This window comes from Pristis pectinata, chromosome 1 (genome assembly GCF_009764475.1).
Source record: "Pristis pectinata isolate sPriPec2 chromosome 1, sPriPec2.1.pri, whole genome shotgun sequence".
In the NCBI taxonomy this organism is placed as follows: Eukaryota; Metazoa; Chordata; class Chondrichthyes; order Rhinopristiformes; family Pristidae; genus Pristis; species Pristis pectinata.
The window spans coordinates 53260467-53277880 of NC_067405.1; the positions used below are offsets into that span (position 1 = coordinate 53260467).

Here is a 17414-nt window from a genome sequence, read left to right on the forward strand (position 1 = left end):
CAAAATCCATGAAGTGGAGGGCATCACAATTGCACCTGACTACAGCTCGGCTCTTCCCAATCATTAAATGCTCAACATTCAATTGCTGAGTGGCTCACAGAATTAAGTTCACCATCCTATCTCGAATAAATGTCATAGTGGGCTTATGCAAAAATGCATGCAAAACCAAACTGCTGACTCCAAAACCTGTTTTGTTTTCACTTTGTTGACATAAATTCCATAGTGACCCTTTCATTCCTTTTTACAGTGCTGAGGGAACTTCTTTTGAATTGAGTAGCGTAGTTGCTTTTCAGAGAAAGTTCAGGTAGATATAATGCAATGAAAGAAATAGAATAATGAGTACATAGGAGAAGATAGTCCTAGAACATGCAGAGACCTGTGTGGAGGTTAAACATGGGGCATAGACCAATTGGGCTGGAAGACCACCCTCTGTGCTATTAAACTAGGGCAACATTTAATACCAATATGGCATCATTCCACAAATTCATAATTTTTCATTAGTGATCAATGTTGTCATTTACCAGATGCTACTGCGAAACTAATTGTATCATTCATTGATCCTTTGGAAATTTCTTCAACGATTTGCATTATTGATTTCCAGGATAAGCAGCATTTCTTTTCATTTCGCTTTTCCAGAGTGCAACCTATCATAATTTCCCCAGCTTCATCAATGTGTTGCTTAAAATAGATCAATACTGTGCATTAAGCTTAGTAAGCAATAGAGTTAAGTATCATTGGAGAATGAAGGTATTTGCAATAAGAACATTCTTTGGAATTTGTTTTGTTATAAATTAATTGAAATACATATTGCTATTCTGTTTCTTCTTAAAGGACACTAACTTGACGGTAAAAAAGAATTTAGGTTTTGTTGGAATTTGCCTTTCTTGGAGAGCAAAATCAGAGAAATACCAAAAGACAATCCTCTGCCAACTGAAAATAGTTATTATTAAACACTCTTCAACTGGCCATATTTGTAGATTGTAAAATTATGTTCCACCAACAATATTTTTGTTTGTGCATAGAGGAAAATGTTGGAAATATTCAACAGGCAGGGTGCAGCATCACAGAAGCAAAGTTAAACATTTCAGGTTGATAGGAGTTATAAAGATTATGTAGACAGCACCTCAGTGGCAGTCCCCCTCAAAAAACCGATATCTCATTTTAGATTCGTTGGAGAGGATGACTTCATAGAGGAAGACCTCAGCAGCCAGGACCTTGGCACTGTGGTCCAGCAGAGGAAGAGACATGCAGTGGTTATTGGGGATTCGATAGTAAGGGGTACGGATAGGAGATTCTGCGATAGCGATAATGAGTCTCGGATGGTGTGTTGCCTCCCTGGTGCCAGGGTACGGGATATCACAGACCGTGTCGAGAATATTCTGAGGGGGGAGGGTGAGCAGCCAGAAATCTTGGTACATGTAGGTACCAATGATGTAGGTAGAAAAGAGAAGAGGTCCTGAAGGAGGAATACAAGGCATTAGGGAGAAGGTTGAAAAGTAGGACCTCAAGGGTAGTAATCTCAGGACTACTACCCGTGTCCGCGTATCAATGACAGGAGAATAGAAAGCTCTGGCAGTTAAATGCGTGGCTGAGTGACTGGTGCAAGGGGCAGGGCTTCAGATTCTTGGATACCTGGGACCTTTTTTGGGGAGGCAAGACCTATTTGCTAAGGATGGGTTGCATCTAAACTCCAAAGGGTCAATATCCTGGCGGGAATGTTTAATTTAGTTGTAGGGGAAGGTTTAAACTGAATCTGGCAGGGGGACGGTAACCAGGATGCTAGGTTACAAGATGCTAAGGTGAGGGAGGAAGTGTATAGAAAACGAATCCATTGAGGATGGCAAGAATGACAGGCAGGTGATTAAGTCAGGATAAATTTACTGAATAATAGAAGTACAACAAATCGGATGTTAGGATACAGAATGTTAGGATCGGGGATGAGGATGTTCGGATACCGAATGTTAGGATTAGGGGATGAGGTCTACACGAACATGTCTAAGATAGTAGGTAGCGAAGATAGTAAGAAGGATGGACAGGTAGAAAGTCAGGATAATCTGCTGATCAATAGAGGTACAATAAAATCAATAGCAGATACCAGTCTAAACATACTATATTTAAATGCACGTAGCATCAGGAATAAAGTAGATGACCTAGTGGCACAACTACAGGTTAATAAATATGACATCGTTGCAATCACTGAGTCGTGGCTTCATGATGGATGTGATTGGGAACTGAATGTCAAGGGGTATACAGTATCTAGGAAGGATAGGAGGGTAGGCAGAGGGGGAGGGTGTGGCCATGATGGTTAGTAGCGATATAAAATCAATAGAAAAGGAAGGACATTGGGTCAGAGGAGGTGGAATCCTTATGGGTGGAGCTGAGAAATAGCAAGGGTAAAAGAACAATAATAGCAGTCTATATATAGGCCCCCAAACAGCAGTCAGGAAGTGGACCATAAGTTGCAGATTGAGATAGAAAAGCATGTCAGAGTGACAATGTGAAGATAATTATGGGGGATTTTAACATGAAGGTGGACTGGGAAATGCAGCAAGGTGGTAGTACTCAGGAGAGTGAGTTTGTGGAATGTCTAAGGGATGTTTTTCTGGAGCAACTTATTGAGGAGCCCACCAGGGGATCGCTGTTTTGGATTGGGTGCTGTGTAGTGAGCCCGAGGTGATTAGGGAACTAAAGGTAAAGGAACCACTGGGAACAAGTGATCACAATATGATTGAGTTTAGTTTCAAGTTTGAGAAGGAGAAGCTGATAACTGGTGTATCGATATTTCAGTGGAATAAGGGAAATTACAAAGGTATGAGAGATGAGTTGGCCCAAATTGATTGGAGGAGTAAGTTAGCTGAAGGGACGGCAGAGGAAAAATGGAAGAAAATTTCTACAGGAAATAAGGACAATGCAGGACAGATATATTCCAGAAAAAAGAAGGTTTTGAATGGAAAAAAAGGCACAGATGTGGATAACGAGGGAGGTGAAGGATAAAATAAAAGCAAAAGGGGCGGCGTACAAAGTAGCAAAAATTAGTGGGGAAAACAGAGGATTGGAACGATTTTAAAATCTGCAGAGAGAAACTAAGAAGGTCATTAGGAAAGCCAAAGATGAGTTACGAAAGGAAGCTGGCGACAACATTCGAAGGATTCTAAGAGTTTTTTTAAATACATAAGGAATAAAAGAGAGACACGGGTTGACATAGGACCAATTGATAACGGTGCAGGAGGTATTATAATGGATGATAGTGAGATGGCAAGGGAATTGAATGAATATTTTGCATCGGTCTTCACCGTGGAGGACATAAGCAATGTGCCCATTAGTCAGGAGTCTCACGAATTGGAGCTGAGTTTCAATTGAGATTAATAGGGAGGAAGGTGCTTGGAAAACTAAAGGGGCTTAAGGCTGATAAGTCTCCCGGACCGGATGAGGTGCATCCCTGGGTTCTGAAGGAGGTGGCTGTGGAGATAGCGAGGCGTTGGCGATTATTTTTCAGGAATCGATAGATTCTGCATGGTTCCGGAGGACTGGAGGTAGCGAATGTAGTTCCGTTGTATAAGAAAGGTGGGAGGCAGCACGAAGGCAATTACAGACCTATTAGTCTGACGTCAGTGGTGGGAAAATTATTGGAGTCTATCCTCAAGGAGGAGGTTACCGAATACCTAGAGGCGCAAGGCAAGATAGGACCTAGTCAACATGGTTTTGTGAAGGGGAGGTCCTGTCTGACCAACCTATTGGAGTTTTTTGAAAGAAATCACAGGTAGGGTGGATAAGGGAGAGGCGGTAGATGTTGTGTATTTAGACTTTCAAAAGGCCTTCGATAAGGTGCCTCACAAGAGACTGATTAATAAGATGAGAGGTCATGGAATTATGGGCAGGGTAGCAAAATGGGTGGAGAATTGGCTGGTTTGGCAGGAAGCAAAGGGTGGAAATAAAAGGATCTCGTTCTGGTTGGTTACCGGTTACTAGTGGTGTGCCGCAAGGGTCGGTGTTGGGGCCTCTCCTTTTTTACCTTGTACATCATGATTTGGATGATGGAATAATGGTTGTGTGGCTAAGTTTGCGGATGACACCAAGATAAGTGGAGGAGTAGGGAGCATAGAGGAAATAGAAAGAATGCAGAGGGACCTAGACAGTTTAGGAGAATGGGCAAGGAAATGGCAGATGAGATTCAATGTTGAGAAATGTGCAGTTGTACACTTTGGAAGTAGAAATAAGCGGGTAGATTATTATCTAGAAGGAGAGAAGATTGATAGTGCGGTAGTACAAAGGGACTTGGGGGTACTCGTACAAGATACCTTAAAAGTTAACCACCAGGTTGGATCGGTGGTTAAGAAAGCGAATGCTATGTTGGCATTCATCTCGAGAGGTATAGTGTATAAAAGTAAGGACGTGTTGATGAGGCTCTACGCGGCGCTAGTGAGGCCTCATTTGGAATACTGTGCGCAGTTTTGGGCCCCGCATCTTAGGAAGGATGTGCTGACGTTGGAGAGGGTTCAGAGGAGATTTACGAGAATGATTCCAGGAATGAAAGGGCTTAAGTATGATTGAGCGTTTGTCGGCTCTTGGACTGTACTCGCTGGAGCACAGAAGGATGAGAGGGGACCTCGTAGCGACATTTAAAATGTTGACAGGTAAGGATAGAGTAGATGTGGCTAGGCTGTTTCCCTTGTTGGGCGTGTCCAGGACCAGAGGGCACAATCTTAGAATTAGAGGGTACAGTTTCAAGACAGAGATGAGGAGGAAGTTTCTTTACCCAGAGGGTGGTGAAATTGTGGAACTCCTTGCCACGCACAGCAGTGGAGGCCAGATCAGTGGGGTATTCAAGGAGGAGATAGACAGATATCTAATAGTCAGGGTATCAAGGATATGGGGAGAAGGCTGGCAAATGGGATTAGAATAGTTTTTTTTTCTCTCTCTTTTTTCCCACCCCATTTCTTTCCACTTTTTCCTTGGAGCAGACTCGATGGGCCGAATGGCCTGCTTCTGCTCCCTTATCTTGTGATCTTGTGATAATGTTTGTCGTATGATATTTTGCAATGAAAATATTTTTTTAAAAACAGCAGATGCTGGCAATCTAAAACGAACACAGAAAATTTGGAAACAATCACAGATCAGGCAACATCTGTGGATAAAGAAATAGTTCACATTTTGGGTTTGGCTGGCCTCCTGAATGTTTCTAACATTTACTGTTTAATTTCCCTGTAATATTGTTTAAGGTTTGAAGGGATTTCATGAACGTGGATGCATTTCTAGATTACTCTGCTTTTAATGTTGAAATATAATATTGGAGTGGCTCTAATGGCTTTTGAAAATATTACTCCTCCACATTCTAGCCTGAAGCTGTTTTATGTATTTGCAAAATTATGACACATCTGAAATAAATACTAATTTTGAAGACTCAATGCAATTAAAGTTGAGGAGAAACTGTTTTCAAGTTTCTTGGTGCCTCACTGATGTTCAGTTGATTACGATATCCAGGCTAGAAGGGCAGCTGTGGGAGTTGAAAAATATTGGCTTTAATGTTAAGACATTAGTCACCTGATTCCACTAGATACGGCCTTTTTGAAAGCAGAAAATGAGTACACTGAAAATAATTCTGAAAGAAATTACTGCAAGATTAATCTATTACCAATTCCTAACATACAGTAATTTCTCATTCATTGCTTGCTATGCTTCTCTTTACCATTCTCGTTTGTTTTTATTTTGAAGTCCTGCCATCATCCCACAAAAATTAGTGTCTACCAAGAATATTGCTACTACTGCATACAAATTAATGTTAATAATGCATATCCCACATTTGCTGATTCAGAATGTTTATTGTACTACTGATATTAATGTTTAAAACCTTGCACCCAAGGAAATAAATTATAACTCAAATATTTGGTTTTAGTGATGTTAATATGTCATAATCTTGAGTTTTCCATAGTTTAACTCCATGCAGAAAAATGAATTTGTGTAGTACAGGCAGTTCCTGTTCCGAGGAACTCTCCATAAGTAGATTATTTTTTATTTCCATAAATTAGTGCAAGTCAATAAGTACAAAAGTGATTGGCGCAAGGGATTTTGATGCGAATTGGGATGTGGACAGCAGGGTTTTGGATTATTTCAATCCTTTGGCAATACTGTATTTTATACTATATTTAAGGATGTAAAATAGCCCCTGGGTGTTATAGTAACTGTCAATCTGTTCAATGCATTAAAAAAGGATGTTATTAATATTAATGCAGTAGATTTCTACTAGCCCACCCAATGATTCACCCACGAAACCAGGTTTCACAAAATTCAAACCAAATAGGATTGGGAACTGGAAACTATTATCCAAATAAATTGACCATATTGTTGAAATGGCATCCATTTGTTGGACTATATATCATATCGCTCTGCATACACTTCCTGTAAGTCTTTCACTTAATTGATATCTTCTATGTTTACCCTACACTATCCATAATTAAACCAATGGAAGATGTTGTGTGTCCAGTTAATGAATATTAGTTTGCATTTCTGTAACTTTCCTATTTTGGAAACATTCTTTGTAGACTTATGTGAGAATTTGCGTAAAGTTGGATTTTCATAAATTGGGTCTTCTGTAACCCAGGGAGTCCCTGTATTTTAATCAGTATTGTCCATGGGGATACAAAAGGCATCTAAAAACTTAAACTTCTTGTGCTAAAGATGCAATCTTGATTTTTTTCCTCTCTATTTTCTTCGCCAACTCCACACTATCAGCAATCATTATGTGTTGGGCAACATTACTATGAATGCTGGTTGCACTTCATTGCTTCATTAACCCAGTCATTATCTTTAATTTTGCCATTGACAATAAATGGCTGCAGGCTGTTTTTTTTAATCTCAAAAAATAGAACAACTTTTGCTGTCCATGTATCTACACTCCCCAGTACACAAACATAAGAAAAAAAAGTAATTTTTGGCCATATTGCTATTCAAGCCTTTTCTGCCATTCAATAAAATCATGGTGATCTATTCTTGGCATTGGCACTGCTTTTCCTACCTGTTCCTCTCAACCTTAGATTTTTTTTAGACTTTGAGAAATCAATCTTTGCCTTGATAACACTTAATTCAGAAGTTTGTTGACTGGATAGTTATTCAGACATGAATACTGGCCAGCATACTACCTAATTCCCTCATGAGTTATAGTACTCTTGTCACTACTCAGTTTGAGATCAGGTATCTCGCCTTCAGCCTGGAATATGTTTGGCCGTGTTCTAAGTTGTTTGGGCTCTTGAAATGCAGAGGTAGTGAAGGTTTCACTGCCTCTTCAGTCAAGTAAAGTCAAATCAGGCAGTCAACTGTTACTCTAATTTTCTGTATTATATTAAACATTTGAGATTCATAAATGGAGGTTGTTAAAACATTAGTGTTCAGGGTAGATGATTAATTTATACTATTCTTCTCAAAACATTAAAGATCCTCCAGGAATAAAGAGTTGTGTTAAATTGCCATTTCAAGGCTTTGTTCTGAAGTAATATGGTTTTCCTGGCTGTGAAGATCAGGAATTGAAAATACATTTTGAATGGATGTTTAGTTGCAGAAGTTGCCTTTGTTTTTAAATGTAAAAGGGTGAATGGTTAATCAAATTCCAAAAGATGCATCCTTCCAGTCACTGGCAAAGGGATGGAGCTTGCTGTTGACCTTAGTGAATTTGAAACAAAGTTGCCTAAAATATTTCAACAGGCTCTTAAAAATTAGCTAAATTTTCCATTTATATGTTGGTTCAAGTTGCTGCCTCATGATTTCTGAATGAATCTGTGGTATCCACAAGTGATACAAATAAGCAGCCAGTTCAACTACAGGCAAAGTTCTTAAATCAAGAATTACAACCATAACTTTTAGAATATTTTGTGGGGAATGAACTAAATATTAGTATAAAGGAGGATAAGCGATGAGCTGAAATATCATGAACTTTGGAAATTGAATGAATAAATAAAATGCTTATTTTAAAACTCAGAAAAATAATTATTCTGTAGTAATGAAATCCCCATACTTTTTATTTTTTTCAGGGCCAGAGTTACTGTTCTACAGTAATTACAGTGTCATACATTCATATGAATTTAGCTACTCTTATGTCAAAAAGGCACATTTATTCAATTTTAATCAAATTGCTGATTCTCTGTTAATTACCTCAGCAAAGACTGCAGCATGTATTCTCTTTAGGGTATAATTGATATTGATTTGTGGATTTCTATTATTAACTGCACATGTTTAATACCAGAAACTGATAACAGTTTCACGGTCAAAATATTTAAAACTTGATTTCACTCCGAGACAATTTATGAATTGAGCCACTTGAGTCTATTTAGAACGATTTTAATCTTGATTAATGTTATATTGAAATAACTGAGCTGCAAATATTTACAATTGAAATAATGGTGTATGGATGATGGTGATGAAATTCTTGGTTGACTTGCTATTCCCCTTTTCATGCCCCCTTTTTTCCTTTGAAGGAAGAGGGCTTTGGATATTGAATACGGTTTCGGGTTTTAAAAAAAATGATGGTTTAGTGATGTATACACCAGTTTTTTCTGTTCTGCTGCAGCTGACAAATCAGTACTTGTTTGTATAGGGTAGAACAAAATGTAGAATCTGTGCCTGTGCATCCATATTGATTTTGCAGCATAGGGAAAATGAAGTATAGTTGAGGTAGATTGTGATATTTTCTCAATCTGTTTTCTATTTTAAGCTGACTGTGTAAATTTAATCTTGAATGGTTTTGCATGAGTTCATCGTCGTACAGTTATACAGCATGGAAACGGGTCCCTCAGCCAAATCCTATGTGCCAACCAAGTTACCAACTCAGCTAGTCCATTTGCCTATGTTTGGCCTATATCCCTCTAAATGCTTCCTATCTGTCTAACTATCCAAATGCCCTTTAAATGTTGTAGTTTGTACTTGCCTCCACCATTTTGTCTAGTAGCTCATTCCATATACTCACCATCCTCTGAAAAGGGTAACCCCGCAGGTCCATTTTTAAATCTATTTCCCTCTCACTTTAAACCCATGTCCTCTAGCTTTGGACTTCCCTACCCTAGTGAAAAGACTTTGACTATTCACTCATTGAAAGTGGCTACACAGGTAGATAGGATGTTTAAGAAGGCTTATGGAATGCTTGCATTTATTAATCGAGGTATTGAGTATAGGAGTCAAGAAGTTATGATACATCTCTATAGAACTCTGGTTAGGCCACATTTAGAGTATTGCATGCAATTCTGGTCACCTCACTAGGAAGGATGTCGAGGCTTTAGAGGGGGTGCAGAGGAGTTTTACCAGGATGCTGCCTGGATTAGAGGGCATGTGCTATCAGGAGAGGCTGGACAAAGTTGGGCTCTTTCCTCTGGAGCAGAGGAGGCCGAAGTGTGATCTGTTGGAAGTGTATAAAATTACAAGGGGCATAGGGTGGACAAGCAATATCTTTTTCCCATTCTTGAGCAATCCAATACCAGAAGGCATGCATTTAAGGTGAGAGGGGGTAGGTTCAGAAACAGACGTGAGGGGTACATTTTTTTTACTGAGAGAGTGGTGGATGCCTGGAATGCGTTGCCTGATAGGGGTGGTGGAGGCAAATTCATTGGGGGCATTTAATAGGGGCTTGGATGGGCACATGAATGAGAGGAAAATAGAGGGATATGGCGTCCTGTAGGTAGGAGGGATTAGCTATGTCGACACAACATTGTAGGCTGAAAGGCCTGTTCTCTGCTGTACTGTTCTATGTTCTATCTATGCCCCTCATGACTTCAACAACCACAACCATCTTATAGAGGTTTATAAAGGTCAATCATTCCAGCCCCAGGGTAGTATCCTAAGTCCTTTGTACATGTCTTTTTCATAACAACACCTGCCTTTCAAAATATGTTTGATAAAATGTTTATTGTGCTTACTTTTATATATTCTCAAGTGTTACAAAACCAACGTGATGTGATCGATATGACATTTTGGAAAAGCTCAACTCTTGTGTTCTAAATTACACAATATTAAATTGTAAAGCAAGCGTTAGACAAAGTTAGAGGAGTTTACACTTCCTGACAGAGCTTCAAGAGTTAAGCCATAAAAATCTTAAATTTATTTTTTTAAGGATATAATCGAAAATAAAAAGCAACCAAATCTTCTTTAATACTGATTGAGGAGACTCAACCATGACTTATTTGATTATTCATTTAGATTCTTTGTGTGTTGTATACAGTAAGAGCAAGTTTGCTAAAGTTTTGATTAATTCTGCAGTACTGTAAGCTCTCTTGTAGAAAGATTTTCCAGGTGAACAGAAGAAAAGATTCAAGAATGTTCTCAAAGTCTCCTTAGAGATCCAGCATCCCCTCTGACTCCTGGAAATCTCTGGTTAGTGTCCCCATCGAGTGGAGAAGAGCATTTGGGATGGTGTTGAGGGCCTCAAGTACATGCGTCAAATGCACCACCACAACTACCCACCTGCTTGCCCTTTGGCGGCACCTGTCCCATCTGTGGAAGAAACTGTGGTTCCCACATTGGCCTCATTAGCCACCTCAACCCATAAAACTAGAGTGGAAGTGGGCATTCCCTCAAGGTCAAGGATTACTGAAGTAGAGTTATTTAAATGATCTCTGTAGTTAACATCTCCCATGTGACCAAAACATAGTTTTTCAATATTCCAAAAATTTAACAATTTTGCTTGTAGGTTATTATTGTAATCTTGAACTGTTAGGAGCTGCTTTTCAAAGTATTTAGGTACTTGGTGGGTTGATTAAAATGCAACATCATCTTCCTCCCTGAAGGATTATTTTAGTTACCTTGGTAACTCTTGTACCTGAATTTGTTCAGTTTGTTGGCTTAATGCTTAAGGACTGTATTCCCCAATCCTACTTGTATGTTGTGCATTTCTGTTTTGTTTGGTTACAAATCTCTCACTATCCAATTCTGATGCAGTTTAGCCTTCAAAGACAGGCGAAAGCCTGATTTGCTTCATTAAGGGTAGCCTTCAAGTACTTCACCACACAATCACACTATATAATGTCACAAGTTTTAATTTTAATTTCACTCTACCTTTCAAATGTACTAAATACTGCAAGAAAAATGCTGGTTTCGCCGAGATGTTGCTGTACCATAATGTGTAGTCGGTATAAACGAGTTGGGCCGGGGGGCTGTTTCTGTGCTGCATGACTCTATGATGTATGTTTGGCCCCTTTTCTGGAATCCATTAAAATGAGTGGTACTGTGGTGTTATACTCATTTATGTGTGAATGTTTCTAAATGTTGTCCAACTGGGTAGCTCTACAAGGTATGAAATGATATGTAGTCTAGTTTAAATTATTTTTCATCATTGCCTGGAAATAATGGCATTCCTATAAGGTATTTCAGTTTTTAGAATATTAAAGTTGGCATAATGGTGAAAATGTCAAATGCACTCTAATAAGATGATTTATACTCTTCAGTTATGTATGATACAACAGTTGCCATTAACCTTAAAATATCAATGTACTGGAAAGGAAAATCCCAAATGTAAGACTGAACTGCACAGATATGGTAAAACCTGAGTGAGCAGGGAGAGCAACAGTGCATCTATTAAATCAATCAAACTGCTTCTTGCATATGCTTGCATTAAGATTTATAAAATAAGTTTAAGTATTGTAAGCTGCACCGTGACCTTTCTCAGAGAGAGAGCTTATCTCAAGCATATCTTCGAGTCCTAGAGTTGTACATCATAAAAACAGGCCCTTTTATCCACTGCATCTTTCCTAACCATCATGCCTATCTATAGTAATCTCATATGCCTTCATTAATTCTATATATCTCTTAAACCCTGCTCATTCAAGTACCTGTCCACATGCCTCTTAAATGTTGTTACTGTTCCTGCTTCCACCATCTCCTCTGGTAGCTTATTCCATATACCAACTACTCCTTGTGTTTATAATAAAACAAAATCCCCTGATCCCCTTTAAGTAAGAGGGAGGTTTAACCTATGCCCTCTAATTTTAGAAACCCCTATCATGGGAAACAGACTGTAGGTATCTACACTATCAATGACTCTCATAGCAGCGCGACGCTATTACAACGCCAGCGATTGGGGTTTGATTCCTGTCGCTGTCTGTAAGGAGTTTGTATGTTCTCCCATGTCTGCGTGGGTTTCCTCCGGGTGCTCCGGTTTCCTCCCACATTCCAAAGACGTACGGGTAGGTTAATTTGGGTTTAAAATGGCTGGCGCGGACTCGTTGGGCTGGAAGGGCCTGTTACCATGCTTTAAATAAAAATTTTTTTTTTAATAATTTGATATACCTTCTATCATGTCACCTCTCAGCCTCCTCCGCTCCAGGGAAAACAGACACAGCCTGTCCAATCTCTCCTGATAACCCAAGCCTCTGATCCAGGCATCATCCTTATGTATCTTATCTGCACCCTCCCTAGCTTAATCAGGTCCTTCCTATAATATGATGATCAGAACTGCACAGAAGTATGGCCTAACCAATGTTTTGTACAACTGTAGTATGAGGTCCTAACTCTATACCGAGTGCCCCAATCAGTGAATGCAAGCATGACGTGCCTTTTTCACCAACCTGTCTACCTGTGTTGCCATTTTCAGGGAAATATCTACTTGTACCCCAAGGTGTCTCTGTTCGACAACACTCCCCAGAGCCCTGCCATTCACTGTGTATGTCTTGCCTTAATTTAACTTCCCAAAATACATCACTTCATCCCTTGCCCACTTTCCCAGTTAATCTATATCCTGTTGTAACCTTAGACAACCTTCTTCATTGTCCACAATACAACCAATTTTGGTGTCATCTGCAAACTTGCTAATTATGCCACCTGTATTCTCATCTAAAATCATTATATAGGCCTCCAAACTGTAAAGCAACCCTTTGCTACTACCCTCTGATTCCTACTGCCAAACATATATTGTATCTAATTGGCTAGCTCACCTTGGGTTCTGTGTTCTAATCTTCTGGCCCATCCTACCATAACAAGGACCTTCACAAGGTCCCTTAAAGTCTATGTAGCTAACATCTATCACCCTATCCTCGTGAATCCTCTTGGTCATTTCTTCAAACAAAAACTCTAATCAAATTTATGAGACACAATTTTCCATGCACAAAGCTATGCTGACTATCCCTAATCAGTCCTTGCCTTTCCAAATACATATAAATCCTGTCTCTCTGAAACCCTTCCAATAAGTTTCCCACCACTGATGTAAAGGTCATGCCCTGTAGTTCCCTAACTTAGCCCTGCAGTGCTTCTTAAATAAAGGGCACTGCATTAGCTATCCTCCAGTCTTCCAGGTACTTTGCCTGTGGCTAATGAAGATGCAAAACTCTCAGCCAAGAACCTCAGCAGTTTCCTCTTTTGCTTCCTATTACATTCTAGGATATACCTGATCAGGCCCTGTGGACTTATCCCCCTTCATGCGTTTCAAGACCTCCAACACCACTACTTTTGTAATGTCGATATGCTTCAGGATATCACTGATCCCTCCCCTGAACTTATTGTCCTTGTTTTTCAGAATCTATATCATTGGTAGGATGTGATGATCATTTTAGGCGGTCCCTCAGGATTGAGAGTAACTTCCATTCATTCCTGGGTTCCAAGATACTGATGTAATCAATGTGGAACCCTTGGACTCAGTCATAGGTGGGATGGGCTGTTGGGTAGTTTGGTGTGCTTCCTCGTTTATGTAGCTTTCTGTGTGCTCCTGATAAACGACTTTTAATTCTTGGCGGCATTCTAACTTTTCATTTTGAGTGTCATTACCCAGATATTTTAAGAAGTCTGTGGATGTTACGGTTTTATAAAGAGGCTTTAAAACATCCTTTTAATAGTTTCCTCTGCTCACCTTGGTGATCTCTTGCTGTCGTGGAGCATGGAGTAAATGCCTCAGGCATGCAAATAGTGACCTTTCCCTCAAAGCCAACTGAGTGCAGTTAGAGCGTCTACTAGGAATGTTAGCTTAAGAGATGACACTGACATTGGATCACTTATCCTGCCAGTGGATTTGGAGGATTTTGCAGGACAACGTGGTGGTGCCTCTCCAATGCTTTGATGTGGCCATGCTACAGATAGTCCATGTCCTCGGAGGCTTATAGGACTTGGAGGAATGCAGGGATCACTGCTGCTCATTGGACCATGAACTTGGTGCTGGATTTGAGGTCTTGATCTTCAAGCTCTTTTTTTTCTAGATGGCTAAGGCTGTGCTGGTTCACTGAAGGCGATTTGGTAAATTTCACTAACATTGCTTCGATTTCAGGTGGTTTCTGCAGAATGGGAAAATGGTCCCAAGTTTTCAGAGTCTCGTCATTGTCATTATTTGTGGGGAGATGGTATTGGGTAGTGGAGATGGGTTGGTAATGGCCTGTGCAGATACTTGATGGATGGTCCATTCTCTCGTAGGCCTCAGCAAATGGGTCAGTGATGATTTGGAGCAAGCATTGTTGGTGTCCTGCAGCTTGATAACTGAAGTTGGAGTGAACTTGGTTCTGGAGTGGAGGTGGTGCAGCTTAAACTGTTTCCCATTTGTCTTCTACATGAGCTCCACTGCTTGGTAAAGATGAGATGCAGTTTGCAGCATTAAACAGAGAAAAGTATAGGAGTGATATACAGCCTTTATTTTAATGTAAACATAACATTTATCGTCCATTGCTATCTGCTCCTGAGTGGGTAGTTAAGAACCAACCAGATTGGTGCTTCTGGAGTCGCATATGGGCCAGACCCAGTAAGGATGGCAGATTTTTTTTCTTTGAAGGACATTAGTGATTCAGTTAGGTATTTATGATTTGTATTTAATGATTATTGGTACTGAGTCTAGCTTAAATCCAAGACTGATGTAATTGCTTGACATAAATCGCCCAGCTCCCTGCTGGCATTCATTTAATTGGGGGAGGGCTAATTATGATGGTATTAGGCAGGAACTTGGGAGTGAAAATTGGGAACAGATCAGGGAACTGCACAAAAATGTGAAGGTGTTTCGGGTTGAGGTTCTGGATAGACCAGTGAATCTTGCGTCAGTGGTGGGCAAACAATCGTAGAGGATTCTTAGGGACAGGATTTATGAGCATTTGGAGAATGTTACAGATTAGGTTGCTATTTGGTGACTGTCCCTTTAAGACATAGTACAGTAGTGTGTGTGTGGCGTCATTATGACAACAAGAGATAACGACGTGCTGACATTTTGGTTTTGTCAGAAAGAGAGAGAGAGGAGAAAGTGAGACACTCTGCCTGCTGGTCTCTATATCAATGGGTGAGAAACAATAACTGTGTCTGTCTATACAATCCACGTATTGATTTTTGGAATAATCCAGTGGAGTCCACTTTGTTGTTAACCTGTAGAAGGAAACAGGTATTTCTGTTGACGGCCACACCCCGAATGCCTTTCGGGGTGGCAGGTACTTCGGAACAAAGCAGTGGAGATCATCAGTGACTAAGGTGTCGTATGGGTTCCATCGTGGAACATTTGGATTTCGTAATTTCTCTCTATTCCCTCTACATCTTCTCTTCAGTCAGTGGTGGTTTTGCAAAAGCCTTTGCTCACGTTTCACCTTACGGCTTGCTGAACTGAACTTTAAGAACTATTCCTGGACTTGGAGTTTGGGAATTTGCCACACACTTAGTTTAGTTTTTGGGGTTAATGTTTAATATCTAACATTTTTATTTTTCTTATTATCCTAAGTAGTTATTAATTTAATTTCTAACACTTAGACATAACTCAGTGTGTTTCTTTTGTTGCTGGACTATGCTTCTTAGGGATAGTCAGTATGACTTTGTGAGGGGCAGGTCATTCCTGACGAGCCTAATTGAGTTTTTCAAGGAGGCGACAAAACATCCAGAAAGTCATGAGGCATGGGATCCATGGAAGCTTGGCTGTATTGATTTGGAATTGGCTTGCCCACAGAAGGCAGAGGATGGTAGTAGATGAAGAGTATTCTGCCTGGTGGTCAGTGACTAATAGTGTTCTGCAGGGATCTGTTCTGGGGCCCCCGCTCTTTGTGATTTTTATAAATGATTTGGATGTGGAAGGGTGGGTTAGTAAGTTTGCAGAAGACACTAACTTTGGAGGTGGTGTGGATAGTGTAGAAGGTTGTCATAGGTTACAATGGGATATAGACAGGATGCAGAGTTGGGCGGAGAAGTGGCAGATGGAGTTCAATCCGGAAAAGTGTGAAGTGATGCACTTTTTGGAAGATCAAACTTGAAGGTAGAGTACGAGGTTAATGGCAGGATTCTTAGCAGTGTGGAGGAATGGGGGATCTTGGGGTCCAAGTCCATAGGTCCCTCATAGTTGCTGCGCAAGTTGATAGGGTGGTGAAGAAGCTGTATGGTGTGCTGCCCTTCATTAGTCAGGGGGATTGAATTCAAGAGCTGCCAGGTAGTGTTGCAGCTCGGTGAAACTCTGGTTAGACCACAATTAGAGTATTGTGGTCAGTTCTGGTCACCTCATTATTAGGAAGGATGTGGAAGCTTTATAGAGGGTGCAGAGGAGATTTATCAGGATGCTGCCTGGATTAGAGAACGTGTCTTGTGAGGAAAAGTTGAGCGAGCTAGGGCTTTTCTCTGGAGTGACACAGGTTGAGAGGCAACTTGATAGAGGTGTATAAGGTAATGAGGGGTATAGATAAAGTGGACAGCCAGCACCTTTTCTCCAGGGCGGCAATGGCCAATGTCAGAGGATATCAGTTTGTCAGAGGAGGAAAGTTTAGGGGAGATGTCAGAGGTAGGTTTTTGTTTTACACAGAATATTGGGTGCCTGGAATGCACTGCTGGGGGTGGTGGTAGAGGCTCATTGAGGTGCCAGTGGTGAAAAGGGTGAGGAGCTTCAAGTTCCTGGACATCAACATCTCAGAGGATCTATCTTGGGCCCAGCACATTGATGCAATCACAAAGAAGGCACACAAGTGGCTCTACTCCATTAGGAGTTTGAGGTGGTTTGGTATGTCATCAAATTTCTACAGATGTACAGTGGAGAACATTCTGACCAGTTGCATCATCGCCTGGTACGGAGGCTTCAATGCACAGGATTGCAAGAGGGTGCAGAGCGTTGTAGACTCAGCCAGCTCCATCACGGGCACAACCCTCCCTGCTGTCGAGGACACCTTCAAGAGGCAGTGCTTCGAGAAGGCAGCAACCATTATTAAGGACCCTCACCATCTAGGACATGCCCTCTTCGCGTTACTACCATCGAGGAGGAGATACAGGAGCCTGAAGACCCACACTCAATGTTTTAGGAACAGCTTTTTCCCCTTTGCCATCAGATTTCCGAACGGTCCGTGAAACACTACCTCGTTATTTCTCTTTTTGTACTATTTATTGATTTTTGTAACTTAAGGTAATTTTTATGTCTTGGACTGTACTGCTGCCACAAAACAATAATTTCACAACATATGTCAGTGATACTAAACCTGATTCTGATACAATAGGGACATTTAAAAGACTTGGACAGACAC

General features: G+C 40.5%; 1 protein-coding gene across 2 annotated transcripts in view; it reads left to right on the forward strand.

Moving 5' to 3' along the window:
- LOC127576532 (PTB domain-containing engulfment adapter protein 1-like) overlaps nt 1-17414 on the forward strand; it is a 273626-nt gene that overhangs the window by 62222 nt on the left and 193990 nt on the right. The gene's annotated exons all lie outside the window — the stretch shown is intronic.